Below are 6,259 nucleotides of genomic sequence, written 5' to 3' on the forward strand. Positions count from 1 at the left end.
GGAAAGCTCTCCTCATTACTGGAACAAAGTTTCTAATTCCAGTAAAAACAATATTCAAATATTCTTGGGCAGAAAGTCAATGCATGGGCTTCAAATCGGCTTTGTTTTGTTAAAATTAGAATCAACAGTTTGAGAGCTACAGCTTCATAAGAAAGCAATCCCATTAGTCACCCTCTTGGCACTACATGGATATTAATCTTTTCCTCTCATCCGTCTCTCTGACTCTTCCACAATTTTATAAGTTCCCCCACAAAGCCAGATTAATAGCGTTTCTTTCTTCAAAACTCATGAATGTGCAATTAATAATCAATGATCTTGGAAAAATAAAAGAAGCAACTTTAGGATTTCTAGATTATTTGATGGGCAGCTCTATTCCATGGGATATTTGAAGAGGTAGTCTCCTACCTGTTATATCCTTATTTACAGACAAATTTGGTTGTAGTTGATAATATTAAATGCAAATCTAATTAGAAAAATTTGCTAGCTGAGGGAAGGTGCTTGGTAAGCACCCCTAAGCCACATCCAATTCACAGTTAGGGTCACTGATTTCCTTTGCTGAAGTCAACTGGCCAGTGGAGCTGCAGCCGATCACAAACCAAATTTCCAATTTGCCCTATCCACTGAATTCATATAAAGTGCCTCATTATGACCACAAGCTGGTAGTGTGCTCTTAGGTATCAAAATTCAGATAAGCAAAGTGTTATTTTCTGTAAAATCTTAAAGACCAAACTCGTTTCTGGCTTGTGTCCAGCCTTGCCACAATTGTCGTTAAATTTTATTATGCTTTATAGTGGTAATTGGAGTAGGAGAGGCTACACTGAAGAAACTTCTATGTGGAGAACACTACATAAACATAGCATTATGTAAAGAGCGTGGGATTTGGAAGCTGACAGACGTGAGTCTCAGTCCCAGTTGCACCACTTCTTAACTACATGACCTTGGGCAAGTTAATTAACATCTATAACCTTTATTTATTTGTGAAATGACTATAGTATTACCTGCCTCCCAGGATGCTTTTAAGAGGAGTAAATCAGATAACCCTATGAAAAATGGTTAGCACAGTGTATGACATATAATAACACTCAATTATTCTTGCTATCACTATTATTATGTTTATCATTTATATCAGACATGAGAAAATGGTTTAAATAGATGAAAGTTTCTTTTCATTTGTTTACGTCTCTTCTTTCATTGCACTGTCCCTATTCAGGTTGGAATTTCTCTATCCTTTCTAGGTTTATTCCTTCTTTTTTTTTTTTTAACATCTTTATTGGCGTATAATTGCTTTACAGTGGTGTGTTAGTTTCTGCTCTATAACAAAGTGAATCAGCTATACGTATACATACATCCCCATATCCCCTCCCTCTGCGTCTCCTTCCCTCCCTCCCTATCCCACCCCTCTAGGTGATCACAAAGCACCAAGCTGGTCTCCCTGTGCTATGTGGCTGCTTCCCACTGGCTATCTATTTTACATTCGGTAGTGTATATATGTCCATGCCACTCTCTCACTTCGTCCCAGCTTACCCTTCCCCCTCCCCATGTCCTTAAGTCCATTCTCTACGTCTGTGTCTTTATTCCTGTCCTGCCCCTAGGTTCTTCAGAACCATTTTTTTCTTTTTTTTTTTAGATTCCATGCATATGTGTTAGCATATACGGTATTTGTTTTTCTCTTTATTCCTTCTTACTCTCAACTTTCCCTGATATTACTCATCCAAAAAAAAAGGTCTTTATGGAAAGTTCTGATCCCTGTTTACTAATTCCTACTTATCATAATGTTAAATCAATGTGCTCTTTTCTCAGTTGGGTTTTACATCTTTCTCCAGTTGTGAGAGGATAATATCTGTCTCAAACTGAAGGACTTAAATTTAAGTCCTATCAGGGCCATTTAGTGGGGAGAGATTACCTCTGGCAGATATCCATGTCTATGAATGCCGAGAGGACTGGTCCTGATAGAACCTGAGAGACTCCTCCCCAATCCTAATATGGCAGAAGTACTGTGGCTTAGCAGTGCCTCAAGGCTCCCATGTGACTTGAGCCCCAGATCCCCAATGAAAGATGCTAGGTCTCTTTATGTCATTCATTCATTCAAATAGAAGAAATGTACTATGTATCTACTGAATGCAATGCTCTTTTCACAGGTCATTTTCAGATCAAATAACAGAGTTCTTTATTAGGTCCTTCTGAAGAAAGCATACAAGTTGATGTATGTATACAAGCAAGGTATTCGTTATGTTAGATATAGTATACCATGAGGGGCTAGATGTAAAGGATAACAGAAGTGAATTAAAATTGTAAAAACACAACTATGTCTCTTTGTTGTCTCTATACAAAGGCTCAATTCAAAGATCTTCAGAAGACATAGTATTATTTCAAGCAGACTACACTATTTTCAATTTTTGAGAACAATTTGACTTTCATTCAATTGGAAATGAAACTTTTTTTTTTTTAATTTAATTTAATTTTTGGCCATGCTGCACGGCATGCAGGATCTTAGTTCCCCGACCAGGGCTCGAACCCCTGCCCCCCTGCAGTGGAAGCACGGAGTCTTAACCACTGGACCGCCAGAGCAGTCCCCTGGAAATGAAACTTTTAAATTACTTTATTTTGCTGATGGAATGAAGGAAATATAGATAGATGTACATAATGACACATTCTGAATATATACACCTATCTATTACTACCTATTCAGAGGATTGGGATACACCATCAGTAGAGAAAAAGTAAATAATTTCCAGGAAGAAAAGTAGAATAAAGTTTGTCCCTACCCCTACCCAAGTGCTCAATTATGTTAACATAGTTTGAAGTCTGTGCCAAATCATTTTTCATTTAACTGTAGTGTTGAAACTGTACCAGTTGTTACTTGTTCCTGCTTAGATAAACAACTGTGGCAAGCACTCTGAGTGTGCCTCATGCTGACCTCATCAGGGAAGCATGTGTAGGTGGACTTCTTGGAAGCTTATGGTTCAAGGTCAGAAAAGTAAAATTGTCCAAGTAATTCTCACAGATATAAAAAAAGCACTCTCTGTCTCTTCCCTCAGCCTTTTGCCCTGTTCCATTGTGGACCTGGGTTTTAATAGTAACAGTGCTTTGATCACTAGTTTTTTATAGTATATTAAATTCTTCCAGACTTTGGTGAAAACATCCTTCCACTCCTTAGTCAGTTCAGACTTAGAGTGTCTGTTCTCAATGTTCCAGACAAGGGCTCACTTTGAAACATATGCTGAATGACCACTCTATGCTACACTCCTGTTTGAAAGTGGGGACAGGAAAAATGAATTTAGCAGGATTATTCCTTTAAGGAACTCACAATGCAGCAGGCAAAATGGACATTATAAAACATAAAAATTATTTGAGAGAATGCTGGACAAATTGCAATGTGCACACAGAGAGCCATCCATGGGGATCATAGAAAACTTCACAGAAGAGAGGGTATTGAGTTGCCCTGCCATGAGACAAGAGGAGTGGAAGGGTGTTCCAAGTAAACAAGAAGGCCTGAGTGAATCTATGGGAAAGGGGGAAATGAGCATTGTGGTTAAGAATGGAAGTAAGTCCAGTTGGCTAGAGCATAAAGTTTATCATGAAGAAATTGCAGATGGTCAGAAGCTCTTGGGCTGAAGAGTGTGGAAGGCCAACAGGAGCTTTCCCATGGGTGAGTGACATGGTCAGAATTTGTTTTGGAAAGATAACCCTTATGGCAATGTGGAAGATGGTCTACCATGAGAGGACATAAGAAACCGAGAAAAGAAAGGTCCAAGGCAGAGACACTAGAAATGGAGAAAAGAGGATGAGCTCCAGCAATGCTTCTGGCATAGAACTACACAATTTGGTAACCAAATGGATAATAAGAGCAGGGGAAAAGAATGAATCAAGAATTTATTAATCTATTGATCAGATATTTATTAAGCACCTGCAATGTGCTGGGTACTTTGCTATGCACTGGGTGTACAAGGGTTACTAACAAAGTCCTGTCAGCTACGCCTCTTAGAGTCTAGTGGAGAAGGCAGAGTGATCCCAAGTTTCTAGTCCAGATATAGATGCTGTTGATTGTGCTTAGAAACATAGGGATGGAGAGATGAAAGCTTAAGGGCAATGAGATTTTGAGTTTGGTTTTCGTACGTGTGTAGATGAATGAGAGGTCTGATCTAGAAAACAGAATGGAATTGAAGCTCTATATTTGAATGAGAGTAAATTAAATTGTCCAAGGAGAGCAAATAGAAGAGAAGAGATTAAAAGGTGAAATGCTAGAGAAAAGGAGTCTAACATATGAGAGTTAAAAATGTGGTAAGAGAATTAGGAGAAGAGCCTTGGAAAAGAAAGGAATCAAAAAGGTCAAAACGATAGAGAGCAGTCAGGTGTGTGAGGTTTACTTAAAGCTTCCATTGTCCTTGCTTCTGTGTAAGAATGATCTCCTTGGCTATAAATCACACTAAAGCTCAGAGATATTTTTCCTCCCCTGGATTCTATTTTGTGCATCTTCTTTTACTGTAAATAATCCTCTACTAGGAAAGGAATACACACAACTTGGGGGAAAAAAAACTCTCTAGGAATTTCCCAGACAACTTGCCCCCAGTAGGTGGTTAGTTCTTACTTCATAGACAGAGGTCAGCCAAGTGACACAGATTTAGTCATGAGGACCTACCTGGACCGGATAGAGCTTTTGATCTGAAGAGATAGCCAGGAATAGCTTTGGAAATCTGGAAGCTAATTCCCTTGTTTCAGAATCATCAGTAATTTCCCCCCCAATGTCCATTCAGATGAGTGTACTATAGATACTGAATGTAGAATGTTCAGGAATCTGAGTGTTTCCTCTTACCAGTAGTTATCAACTATTATCCTTAGGAATGGATGGATTGTGTTTTTTTTTAAATATGGTGGAACTGCCGCAAAGGACAAGCAGGTATTTTTCCAGTGACCTATATACCATGACGACCTTTCTGAAGCCAAAATAAGAACACATTGTGAAAGAGGACATTGAGTCATTTTTCATTGTGAGAGGCAGACTAGGAAATGTATTTTAGATACTTAAGACCTTTTCAATATTTATGGAGACAGGGATGTGATATTGCAATAGTTAAGAGCACAGACGATGATAATAGGATACAATATTTAAAGTGGAGAGTGTCTTAGATTTTGCTCAGTGTTGGTCAAGATACAGTAAACCTTGTTGTCATATCATTTCCATGTGGGACAGGGGAGCCTGACTCTGGAAATTCTACCTATTGTTTTGGCAAAATGGGAATTATTCCAGCTTGCACATCCATCTTTGTGGCAGCAGAGACAAACTTGTGTACTTATGGTGCTAAAAGTGAGCCACTGAAGCCTCTTCCTCATACTGGATCCTAGTTCTTAGACTCTGATAACACCAAATAAGCAAACTCAGTTCTCTTTAACACCTGAGGTCATATGAATGGCTTGGTTGCAGTGCTTTAGCATTGGGTGGCAAACTCAGTTCTCTTTAACACCTGAGGTCATATGAATGGCTTGGTTGCAGTGCTTTAGCATTGGGTGGCAGGGTTACTTTTCTGGAAGTACACGTAGCCACAAATAATACTGTCTCGCCGCCTGTTTCATTTCTTCATGTTTGTGAAGCAGAAAGAAGACTGCCATCATTCTAGGTAGTCATTCCTGTGTTTCTATACATGTGACGATGGCCAGGTAGTAATATGAAAAAGATACCATGAAATTATGGCAAATGACTCTACTTGAATGTCAACAGGAAGCTGATAATAAAAGCAAATTTCCATCCTTTTCAAATCAAGGAAGGTGTTTCTGGGAGGGAAGTGGGACCCATTTATTTCAGCTAAAAGTAGAAAGTATTTATTTAAAATAACTAGCCATGGGCTTCCCCGGTGGCGCAGTGGTTGAGAGTCCGCCTGCCGATGCAGGGGACGCGGGTTCGTGCCCCGGTCCGGGAGGATCCCACATGCCGCGGAGTGGCTGGGCCCGTGAGCCATGGCCGTTGAGCCTGCGCGTCCGGAGCCTGTGCTCCGCAACGGGAGAGGCCACAGCAGTGAGAAGCCCGCGTACAGCAAAAACAAACAAACAAACAAAAAAATTAAAATAAAATAAAGTAAAATAAAATAACTAGCCATGATATGACTTCTTGGGGGTGTTATCTTGTTCTTCTTTCCTCTCACCTTAGCTTTCAAAGAAAATTCAATCTTTTGGAAGAATTATTTTCGTTACTGTTCAGCTCTTGGTGCTGGTGATCCCCAAAGGTGGACCACCTGCTGCTCTTAAAGTGATGATGTGACAGCAT

The sequence above is a fragment of the Lipotes vexillifer genome, unplaced genomic scaffold (genome assembly GCF_000442215.2).
Source record: "Lipotes vexillifer unplaced genomic scaffold, Lipotes_vexillifer_v1.1 scaffold501, whole genome shotgun sequence".
Lineage (NCBI taxonomy): Eukaryota > Metazoa > Chordata > Mammalia > Artiodactyla > Lipotidae > Lipotes > Lipotes vexillifer.